This window comes from Chiloscyllium punctatum, chromosome 41 (genome assembly GCF_047496795.1).
Source record: "Chiloscyllium punctatum isolate Juve2018m chromosome 41, sChiPun1.3, whole genome shotgun sequence".
In the NCBI taxonomy this organism is placed as follows: domain Eukaryota; kingdom Metazoa; phylum Chordata; class Chondrichthyes; order Orectolobiformes; family Hemiscylliidae; genus Chiloscyllium; species Chiloscyllium punctatum.
Window position 1 is genome coordinate 47,870,489 of NC_092779.1, and position 12,353 is coordinate 47,882,841.

At 40.6% G+C, this 12,353-nt stretch overlaps 1 protein-coding gene across 1 annotated transcript in view; it reads right to left on the reverse strand.

Moving 5' to 3' along the window:
- Nucleotides 1-11,099, reverse strand: part of LOC140465041 (probable 2-ketogluconate reductase) — an 89,858-nt gene extending 78,759 nt beyond the window's left edge. The window contains exon 1 of the mRNA XM_072560863.1: nucleotides 10,839-11,099. The gene's annotated coding sequence lies outside the window, so the exon portion shown is untranslated. The remainder of the gene's footprint in view (nucleotides 1-10,838) is intronic.
- Nucleotides 11,100-12,353: the final 1,254 nt, after the last annotated feature.

Here is a 12,353-nt window from a genome sequence, read left to right on the forward strand (position 1 = left end):
GTCTGTCTGTCTGTCTATCTATCTTTGTTGTATCCCCTCAATGGCAGTAATTCTTTTTCCTGAGATATGGAGACCAAAACTGCAGACAATACTCCAGATATAGTCTAACCAAACTCTTGTGCACTTTAAGAAAGATTTTACAACTCCTATACTCAAATCCCCTTTCAATAATAGCTAATATTCCATTAATCTCCTTACTAGCTTGCTGGACTATCATGTCAGCCGTCAGGGAATTATTGACAAGGATATCCAGATTCCCCTTGTACATCTACACTGTCCAACCTCTTGCTATTTAAAAACACTACGTATCTTCATCACCTGCTTAAACAGATATCTTTTCACATTTTTCCACATCATGCGATGTTTCTGTCCACACATTCAAGCTGTTCAAATGTTCCTGAAGAGACCTTCCATCTTTCTCACAATACCTATTAACACGCAGTCTTGTATCATCTGCAAATCTGGAACTCTTAATTGGGTCCCTACCTCTAAAGCATGGACATATAGTGAATTGCAAGGGCTATAGATAGAAAACACAGGAATAAAAATCAATCATTAATCCATGCTAATACACTCTCATAGCATTTTTTCACCAACCATTTGTGAAGACTTTAGAAAAAAATTTAAGTACTCCAATCAGCTCTCCATTCTCAATTTTGTTAGTTTTATCTGCAAAGACCTCCAAGTTTCTATTCACAAATCTATGCTGACAATGCCTAATCACAGAATTGTATCAATGTCTATTTGCTCCATCCTGTATATAGATTTGAATACTTTCCCCTTCTACTAATGCAAGACTAACCAGGTTGAAATGCTGTTTTCTTTCTTGCTTCCTTCTTAATGAGTAGGAAGGCAATCTATAGAAGTTTGGAAGATAATCACCAATGACTTTCTACAGCCATCTCCTTCAACACTATGGGATGAAGATATCGGATCCTGGAGACTTATCAAGTTTCGACCCCATTAATTTCTCCAGTACAATTTTTATAAACCGAAAGCTAATTTTCTTCAAGTGCTCATTTTTCCCATCCACATGGATCACTAGTTTGGGAGATTTCTGGCATGTTCCTCCATGAAGACAGACAAAACAACCACTTCACTTCTCTGCCATTTCTTTATGCACACATTTTCTTTTCTTCTGACTACCTGTAATGGACCCACATTCATTCTAGCCAAACGTTTACACACCTATAGAATCTCTACAATCCATTTTGGCAGTATTCATTAATAGCTCCAAACTTAGATTGACATAAATTTATTCACTTAGTCAACTTGACTTTGTTTTTACATCCAAGCAGGAACACAAAAGAATGCCACTGGCTTACTGGGGAACCACATCAAGCTCAACTTGAATTATATTAATGACTGGGTCTCATGAACATGCCACTCACTCAAACATTTTGTGAATTCCTGGCTACTATACAGAGTTATGATGGATGAAGTTCAGTTCTCAGGTATCCAGCATTCTAACATAGATTGTTTAGAATTAAAGAATAATAGAGAACCTGTTATGATGCTGGGTGAATGCTTCAATCACCAAACTGTAGAAAGCGCAAAGATAAATTACAGTAAAAAGTGCAAGAACTTGGAGACTCGCGAAGCATAAAACATAGAGGGCACAAATTTCTGGAATAATTCCCTTGTTAATTGTTTCCACTCCAATTAGAAAGGAATAAATACTGGATCTAGCTGTGGGAATGTAGTGGGACAAGTGTTGTGTGTTTCAACCTGGGGGGAAGGGGGAGAAGAAAAGAGTTGGCGAACTATGATCACAATGTCATGAAAAAGAACCAGGAAATAGCAAATTTGAAAATACTGAACTGGAGCAAGCTACAATGAAGTGGGAAGGGACCCCTAGTGTACTGGAACAGAGTTTCACAGGTAAAACAATGAGCGCTTCTGCAGAAGATTATTTGGATACAGGTTAGCTAGCTGCACTCCTATGAATGGGAAAGAAAGAAGAGAATACAGCTTCCTATATGACAAAGACAGAGATTAAGACACAGAAGAAAAAGCAATGTTGTTTAAATGGACTTTACTAAAGCCTAGACAAGGTTCCGCAAGGTAGACTAATCAGTAAAACAGAATCACATGCATTCACAGTGAGCTTGCCAACTGGCTATAAAATTGGCTTTATTCTAGGAGACAGAGGGTGGTAGTGGTGGTGGTGGAGGGTTGCTTTTCAGAATAGAGGCCTGTGACCAGCAGTGTTCTGCAGGGATTGGTACTAAGTCCACTTTTGTTTGTCATTTAAATCAATGATTTGGATGAGAATATAGGAGGCATGGTGAGTAAGTTTCCAGATGACACCAAAATTGGTGATATAGTGGACAGTGAAGAAAGTTATCTAAGATTATAAAGAGAGATCTTGATCAATTGAGTTAATAGGCTGTACTTAGGTAATACAGGACTTGAACCACTACCCAGGGCCCTACCATTAGTTGTACGAGAACAGAGACAACATGGTTCAGGTACAAAGTCCTTTGTAATTCGTGTCACAGGTTGACAGGGTGGGTAGGAAAGCATTTAGCACACTTGCCTTCATTGCTCAGACCTTTGAATACAGGAGTTGGGACATCACATTGAGGTTGTACAGGATATTGGTGGTGCTCCTCCTGTAGTACTGTGTGCAGTTTTAGTCACCTTGGCATAAGGAGGATATTATGAAGCTGGAGAGGATTCAGAGAAGATTTACCAGAATGTTGCTGAGAGTGGAGTGTTCAGTTATAAACAAAGGCTGGATAGTCTGGGGCTTGTTTCACTAGACCTTAGGAAGCTGCGACGTGACCTTGTGAGGTTTATAAAATCATGAGTGGCGTAGATAGGGTTAATGGCAGGTGCCTTTTCCTTGGGATGAGGCATATCAACACTAGGAGACATGTTTTTAAACATGAGAGGAGAGACATTTTAAAAAAAAAGACATGAAGGGCAATTTCCTTTTTAAAAAGGGTGTTTCTCACATGGAATGAACTTCCTGAGAAGTGGTGGATGTAGGCACAGTTACAACGTTTAAAAAGATAGCTCGATAAGTATATGGAATACAACTGGTTTGGATGGAAATGAGCCAGGAGCAGGCCGTGCAACTGATTTATATTTGGCTTGGACTGAAGGATCTGTTTCCATACTATATGACTTGATGAGTCAAAGTGATAAATGTTAAAATCGTTATTCAGCTCCCTAAATGACAAAGACAGAGATTAAGACACAAAAGAAAAAAAGGAGTCAGAGTGTGATGTACATTAGACACATTATTTAGTAGAAAACCAACCCGAATATAAATAGACAAACTGAAAAAAGAAACACACAAGACAAAGTGCACGAGCACAGATATGCTGCTACCATTAGAAGAAACCCAAGGAGCTTTTCTGGAAATTTGCAAATAGGAAAAACTTAGTCAAAAGGAATTTTTACCAATTAAGGACCAAACACATGGAGGTGGTTATGGCTGAGCTTGTAAGTGAGTATCTTGTATCAGTTTCCATCCAGAGGAGGATGCTGCAAATGTCACATTTATGATACGTGAGAAATAGATAAAACAAGATGGTTGGAAGTTCTCATGAGAGAAAACAAAATAATTTCATCCAGATAGGATGAAACCTAGATTGTTAAAGGATTAAAACAGTAAAGAAAAATTGAATGATTAATTGGTTTTACGTTTATTTATAGTTGCTGGTGATTACCTAGTTTTGATGCTGATCTTCATAGTTGATGGATATTATTCATAGTTTTTGCCATGACATGAAACAAAGTACTTATAGCTCCACGTTCAGTACTGATTAGGTTCTTCATTTCCAGAGAAAGTCATGTGAACTCTTAAATTTCTTCCAACACTCAAAAGACAAAAACTCTTTACATTAGTCACGAAAAAAATGGAAATCAAATCAATAAGTCATTTCTCCAGTTTGCTAAATTAACACATATTTACTAAACCTTCCCTTACAAGTTGCAATCCCAGTGTCAGGCTTTCATACCAAAATGTCTTCCTGGTTGAAGGTCAGAAAATAATAGATTGAGAACAATTAGGTGGACTTAGTCCCTCACTTTTCCACTATACCGTGGGTGCTACACAGTTACATGCCAGTGTGCACTGGAATCCCACCATCAAGCAAGTTACCCCCTCTGGGAAATTCTAATAATTTTGTAATTGTGGATAAATATGCATGTTGGTAGCAAGCTTAATCCAGGTCCTGTACTTTCAGTGTAGGTTAGCAGTAGCTGTTTTTAGAATTGATTTTAAGACTTATTTCAAGTGCTACTGTCGTTGTCCAAAATCTAACTTTTGGAAAAATTAACTCCTGAAACTTCTCAACTTCACCCCTTGCCTCATGGGAGTTAAGTTTCACGTTTAACAAACCAACAATGTCTCTCTCTCACATATGAGACAGCAGTCAAAGTCATACAGCATGAACACAGACCCTTCAGTCCAACTTGTCTGCATCGACCAGACATCCCAATCTGACCTCGTCCCATTTGCCAGAATTTGGACCATATCCCTTGTAAACCTTTCCTATTTATGTACCCATCCAGATGCCTTAGAAAATGTTGCAATTCATAGTTTGTACTCATCTCCACCATCACACCCAGCAGCTCATTCCATACACATATCACACTGCATGAAAATGTTGCCCCTCAGGTCCTTTTCATATCTTTCCCCTCTCACCTTAAACCTTTAGTTTTGCAATCCCCACCTTGGAGAAAAGACGTTGTCTATTCACCCTGTGCCGTTCATGATTTTATCAACTTCTATAAAGGTCACCACTCAACCTCTGATGAAAAAAGCCCCAGTCTGTTCAGCCTATCCCTATAACTCAAATCCTCCAGTCCCAGCAACATCCTTGCAAATCTTTTCTCAACTTTCAAGTTTAACAGTATCTTTCCTATAGCAGGAAGACCAGATTGTACACAGTCTACTAGAATTGGCCTCACCAATGTCCTGTCAGCTGCAACATGATGTTCCAACACATGTACTCCAAACACTGACCAATAAAGGTAAGAGTCCCAAATGCCTTCTTCATCACCCTGCCTACTCACGACTCCATTTTCAAGGAACTATGCCCCTGTACCCCACCATCTGTTTATTCAGCAACACTCACCAGGGACTCATGATAAGTCTTCCCCTGGTTTGTCTTACCAAAATGCAACACCTCACATTTATCTAAATTAAACTTGATCTGCCACCCACAGCCCACTGGAGCATCTGATCAAGATCCCTTTGTACTCTGAGATTACCTTCTTCACTGTCCACTACACCACCTATTTTGGTGTTGTTTGCAAACTTACTAACTACGCCTATATTCTCACCCAAATCATTTATATAAATGGACCCAGCACTGATCCTTGTGACACACCACTGGTCACAGACCCTCTACCACCACCCTGTGTTTCCTACCTTCAAATCAATTGGCTAGCTCCCCCAGATCCCATGTGATCTAACCTTACAGAGCAGTCTACCATAGTCTTGGGAGACCATGGGAATATTAAAATGAATCTTCCTTGCTATTGAAACCATAATGCTTACAAATACCACAATGCATTTCTAATGCACCTAAATGGCAACTAAATTACCAATTTAGGATTATTTAATAATGGAGTATTTCCTGAAGATTCTCAAAATCCATTTTAACATTATTTCTAAAACAAACCACACAGCATAATAAATTCAAATCATTTAAATAATGAAAAGACTGTGTTTCAGTTAATTTGACAGCTTGATCTAGTTTATTTTGAGATATTTTAATGAGGGAAACAGGCAGTGGATAATTTAAATGATGGTTATGTGAACAAACTATAGACACAGTAAGCTACTTAATTTATACGTACGTTCATTGGAATAACTCCAATGAAAAGTTACAGCAAGACGTTAGTTGTTTCTTTCCCCACGGAAATCCACCTGCTAAGCATTTGCAGCATGTTTCATTTATTACTTTTTGCCACTCCAGGTGGACAGAAGTCATATTTCTCATCTATTTAGTTGTAAACAAATCTCAGACTAGTTGATAGATTTCAACAAAGCCTGGTATATAATTAACATATGGCCCAAGGAAAATCTGATCAGTACTTTCAGAATCTATAGCCTTTTGAAAGAATCATTTTGGAAGATATGACAAATTGACTTTTTTCCTTTTATATTGTTTATTGTCTCAGCTGCTTTGATGCAATTGGCCACAACTGTCAAAACACAATCAGGGTTTTCCAGGTGTGAATTGGCCTGAAGCCATGGCAGTGAAGCTCTTAAAGTGTTGCACTTTTCAATATTACAGTTACTGGTTAGCTCAGTCAGCTATATGGCTTGATAAAAAATTAGAGGAAAAAAAATTAAGCGTTTTGACTGTCTAAGAGCGAGACAACGGAAAGGGGGAAAACGAGCTAAGGTTGGTCGGGTGAGGGATTTGACACACAACGTTTTGAGTGGGAATGAAGAATCCCCTCTTTCAGCTCAGGTAGTGAGGGGCTGAAGTAGCAGTGTTGGTCTCTTAGTGTTTTCCACAACCGCTCCCCCCCTACCACCTTTCCCCAGTCCCAATCCAAAGAGGCATGCACATCCATCTCCTTTGACATGTTGACTGAACTTTACATTTATTTTCCTTGTAACTAGATGAGCTGTTTTATTCTAACCCTTTCTCGGTTTTGTATTGCTGTGTCTTTGGCAAATATCCCCCAATAGGTGAGGGATTCACTGCAGCCCAGTGACTGGCTGGCTAATCCTGGTGCAGGACTACCTGGACTGCACTCCCTCCCTCTTCCCATAGATGATGCCTTCAACTTGTTCATAAGCGCAAACTTGGACCATTTGATATGGTGTCCTGCAAAGGTGAGCGAAGGGGCATATAAGGGTTTCCCTCGCAACCAAAACTATTGGTGTGAATTGTATTTGTGCAAGGATGATTCAATACTTTTCGTTAATTTGTGTCAGAATATTGCCTTGCGCCTTTCTGAAGTAACTTTCATAAGTACTCAACTGTAGCATATTTATATACTTCAAAAATGTTTAAATAATGGAACAAACAGGCACACAAACTTGATGAGTTTTTCCTGTAGTATGTAGTATTGTATCTGATTTTTGGTGTATTTTTACTACACTTTGTAAAGTGCATGGATGTAATGAGTTTAAATTTTATGTGCAATGATGGTGAAATATTGCACTAAATGCTTGTGACATACATTCCACATGATGGCTAACATTTGCTTGATCAAGATTTTGGAATTTTTTTAATACAAGTTATCTGCAACTATCAGAATTCTTCTAAATATAGCTCATCACTGGAAGATCGAGCCAAGTTGGTTGCAAGCATCAAATACTTTAACTGAACCCCATCCCATCCCATGGGTTAATGGAGAATAGTCACAATCTTGACAACTATTGATAACTGGATAAACTTCATTTTGGCTAGTTTGAAGTACTTAAGATGTGGAATGCATTTTGTTTTTAGTACATCACTAGTTTTTAAGCACTGTTGTCTCTCACAGCCAGGAACCCAGATTCGATTCCAGCCTCAAGCGACTGCCTGTGTGGAATTTGCACATTCTCCTTGTGTCTGCATGGGTTTCCTCCCACACTCCAAAGATGTGCAGGTTAGGTGAACTGGCCACTCTAAATTGCCCATAGGTGTCCATGGATGTGTCAATTACGTTCATTACTCAGGGGAAAATATAGGATAGGGGAATGGGTCTGGGTGGGTCACTCTTCAGATGATCGTTGTGGACTTGTTGGGCTGAAAGGTCTGTTTCCACATGTAGGGATTCTAGGATTCAAAAACAGAAAGACTTCATATCCCATACCGGCTGAGGTCACCAAGCGTTCCAACCATCTCAAATCACCTTATGCCTGAGGCATTGTGACCTTCAGATTAAAGTCATCACCACACCTGCTAGAATTCTTTGAGCAAGTAACAAGCATGTTAGACCAAGGAGAGCTGATGGATGTTATCTACCTGGACTTCAAAGGAGGCCTTTGACAAGCTGCCACACAGGACTCTGAGTAAGATAAGGGCCCATGGCATTAGAGGCAAGGTGCTAGCATGGGTGGAAGATTGGCTGTTTGGCAGAAAGTGGGGATAAAAGGGTCCTTCTCAGGATGGCAGCCAGTGAGAAGTGGTGTTCCGCAAGGCTCATTGTTGAGACTACAACTTTTCACTTTAGATATTAATGATCAGATGAAGGAACTGAGGGCATTCTGGCTAAGTTTGCAGATGGTACAAAGACTGATAACATTGAGGAGGTAGAGATGCTGAAGAAGGATTGAGACAGGGTAGGAAAGTGGGCACAGAGAAGTGGCAAATGGAGTACAACAAGGAAAAGTGCGAGATCATGCACCTTGGTAGAAAGAAGGGAGGCATGGACTATTTTCTAATGGGAAGAAAATTCAGAGGTTTGAATTGCAAAGAGACTTGGGAGTTCTATTCCAGGATTCTCAAGGTAACTCTCAGGTTGAGTCAGAAGTAAGGAAGGCAAATGCAATGATAGCCTTTATCATAGAATCCCTACATGTGGAAATAAGCCCTTCAGCCTAACAGGTCCACACTGACACTCCAAAAAGTAACCCACCCAGACCCATTCCCCTACCCTGTGATCCTATATTTACACTTGACTAACCTCCAAATCCCTGAACATTATAGGCAATTTAGCACGGCCAATTCACCTAACCTGCACATCTTTGGATTGTGGGAGGAAACCCATGCAGACATGGGCAGAATGTTGGAAGGAGCAACAGGAATTCAGAGTACTGAGTTAATGGTAAGATTCTTGGTAGTGTAGATGAGCAGAGAAAGAGGGATCTCAGTGGCCAGGTACATAGATCCTTGAAAGTTGCCACCCAAGTTGATAGGGTTGTTAAGGCATACGGTATGTTAGCTTTTATTGGTATAGGGATTGAATTTCAGAACTATGAGATCATGCTGCAGTTGTACAAAACTCTAGTGCGGCCACATTTGGAATATTGCATACACTTTTGATCACCGCATTATAGGAAGGATATGGAAGCTTTGGAAAGTGCTCAGAAGAGATTTACTCGGATGTTGCCTGGTATGGAGGGATGGTCTTACAAGGAAAGGCTGAGCAACTTGAGGCTGTTTTCATTAGAGAGAAAGAGGCTGAGAGGTGACTTAATTAAGACATAAGATAATCAGAGGGATAGATAGGTTGGACAGTGAGAGCCTTTTTCCTCAGATTGTGATGGCTCGCACGAGGGGACATAGCTTTAAGTTGAGGGGTGATAGATATAGGACATATGTCAGAAGTAGAGAATGCATTGCCTGCAACAGGAGTAGACTCGCCAACTTTAAGGGCATTTAAATGGTCATTGAATAGGCATATGGACAAGAATGGAATAATGTAGGTGAGATGGACTTCAGATTGCACCAACCTGTAGAATCAACATGGAGGGCCGAATGGCCTATACTGCACTGTAATGTTCTACACTTTAATGTGCAAACTCACCACAGTCGCCAGAGGCTTGAATCGAACCCGGGTTCCTGGCACTGTGAGGCAGTAGTGCTAACCACTGAGCCAGAGGACTTGAATAGAAAAACAGTGATGTACTTTTGAGGCTGTAAAAGTCTTTGGTCACACCACATTTGGAGTATTGTGCACAGTTATGTGCCCCATACCTCAGGAAAAATATACAGGCCCAGGAACACGTTCAGAAGAGATTCACGAGTATAGTCCCAGGAATGACAAGCTTAAGATATGAGAAACATTGAGAAGTGTGGGTCTATACTCAATAGAGTTTAGAAGGAAGAGGGGGTATCTAATTGAAACTTACAGAATACTGAATGGCCTGGACATAGTGGATGTTGGGAAGATGTTTCCATTGGGAGCAGAGACTAGGACCTGAGGGGACAGCCTTAGAGTAGAGTAGAGGGAAGACCTTTGAGAATAGAGATTTGCTGAAGATGTTTCACCCTGAGAGAGTGGCGAATCTATGGAATTCATTGACACAGAAAGCTGTGGAGGCCACGTCATTGAGTGCATTTGAGGCTGAGTCAGATAGGCTCTTGACCGTTAAGGGCACCAAGGGTTACAGGGAAAAAGCAGGAGAATAGGGTTGAGAAACTTATCAGCCATGATTGAATGGTGGAGCAGACTCAATGGGCTGAATGGCCTGACTTATGCTCTTATGTCTCACAGTCTTATCTCTCTCCAATGAGAGAACAACCCTATGGTCCTCTAGGACTTTGATACTTCCGAATCAGGCACAGACAACGCCTCAAGGGACAGCTGGAGTATCGTAATAACAGTTAACAACTGAGTGGATATGCGCAGAGTGACCTCAACTTATTATACCACATGGTCACACCTGATATTACCATTTTACTTCATTGGTTTCGTGCAATTCTGCAGCACTACAAAAGAAATATACTGCCGATTCACGTCGTTCTTAACCAGGAGAAACTCAGCTCATTGGACAGCATCGTGTGTAAAGAAAAACAGTATTAACGTTTCCAGTCCAGTGAACCTTTGTCGACTCATCCTCACTTTTTTTGTTCACTAATCACAAGAATTCAAAACTCTGCAGTTAGAGTCACTGATTATTGTTCACTCGCTTCCCCCCCATCCCCCGAAGCAAAGGTTTGCTACTCAGCTCCGCATTGGTTTTTAAAATATAACTTTGACGCATAAATATAAATTCTATTTAAAGGAGGACAGACAATATAATTGCAGCAACCGCTTGATATAGACGACGTTGAGATCTTATCTCGGTGGTAACAGGAACTTTTAAGCAAATGATATAATTTCCCTTTACTGCCTTCAAAAATTTAAACCCGCAAATCTGACCACTTGGTATTTTGGATACCTCTTGCTTCCTGGTAAATATAAATTGATTATGTACAAATACTCACTTTGATTTAGAGAGGAATTTCTTTAGTAAGCTCTTCTTTGCATACAGACAGCCGGTGCTGTGCACTTGCCTGCATTGACCTCCGGTCAGAGACAGACCCTGCCATTTGTACCAACCACCAGGGACCGCACACCTGCGCAGTGCGCTCAAAACTCCAACTGCTGCCATGAGGCCAACTGGGAAAACTCAGGAAAAGGTTCAGCCTAAATCCATAGACGCTCCTCCATCGCTGACTCTAGGGGAGCGAGAGGGGGGAAAAAAAGGACATTTACTTCTAACCAGAACTCTCGTTATATCAAAAACGCAAAACTATCGCTGAACTGCTCTTCACGAAGACAGCCGGCCATTGCCGCTCATGCGCGGTCTGGATCAGGTACATGGTCATATTGATGCACGTGCGAGTACCACCTCATGGGCACGCGGTTGGTGGTGCGCACGAGCCCTCTTAGCCGTTGGGTTTCCCGGCAAAGTGCTCGTGCTGCTGACAGCAACCCTTGTCCGAGATGACAATTGCTCTTATGGGATTTGTAATGTACTGCAGTTAGTATAAGACTTATATTCGAGCTCCTAAAGTTATTTCGTTTGTGAATAGCAGAAACATGTTGGTGCTGAAAATTTGCAATAAAATCAGAAACGACGGGAAATACCAGCATCTGTGAAGAGTTACCGCATAATTTCAGACTAGACAGGTAATGTAATTTCAAAAAATTGCAAGGACCATTATATATGACAGTGACATAAAGGTAACCACCTTTTCTTCAGTCACATTCTGGGTAAAATAAAGTCAGTGTTGTGTGTTTGGTCAGTCAATTATGTCTGTGTAATGTACAGCAACATTCAGCATCAAATCTAGAATATGTAGAGTGTGTGATGTTATAACAGTGGAAATGCTTTGTGTTAATTAAAGCTTAAGGCATTTGTCTCAACAAGCACGTGATATTTATCATATACTTTGCGTAAGCTAACATATATGCCAGTCTCATATTGATAGTAGTGCTTGACCCAAGAAACCATATCATGGTGACACATTATTTAACATTCCAGATCATTTTTTTTATTCGAACTGGGGAAAGTTAAAGAGCTAATAATAGACTTTGAGGCTGAACAGGCTGGGTGTGTTTTCCCTGGAGCGTCAGAGGCTGAGGGGTGCCCTTATAGAGGTTTACAAAATTATGAGGGGCATGGATAGTATAAATAGACAAAGTCTTTTCCCTGGGGTTGGGGAGTCCAGAACTAGAGGGTGAGAGGTGAAAGATATAAAAGAGACCTAAGGGGCAAAGTTTTCATGCAGAGGGTGGTATGTGTATGGAATGAGCTGCCAGAGGATTTGATGGAGGCTGGTACAATTGCAACATTTAAGAGGCATTTGGATGGGTATATGAATAGGAAGGGATTAGAGGGATATGGGCCGGGTGCTGACAGGTGGAACTAGATTGGATTGGGATATCTGGTCGGCATGGACAGGTTGGACCAAAGAGTCTGTTTCCATGCTGTACATCTCTATGACTCTAAGAGG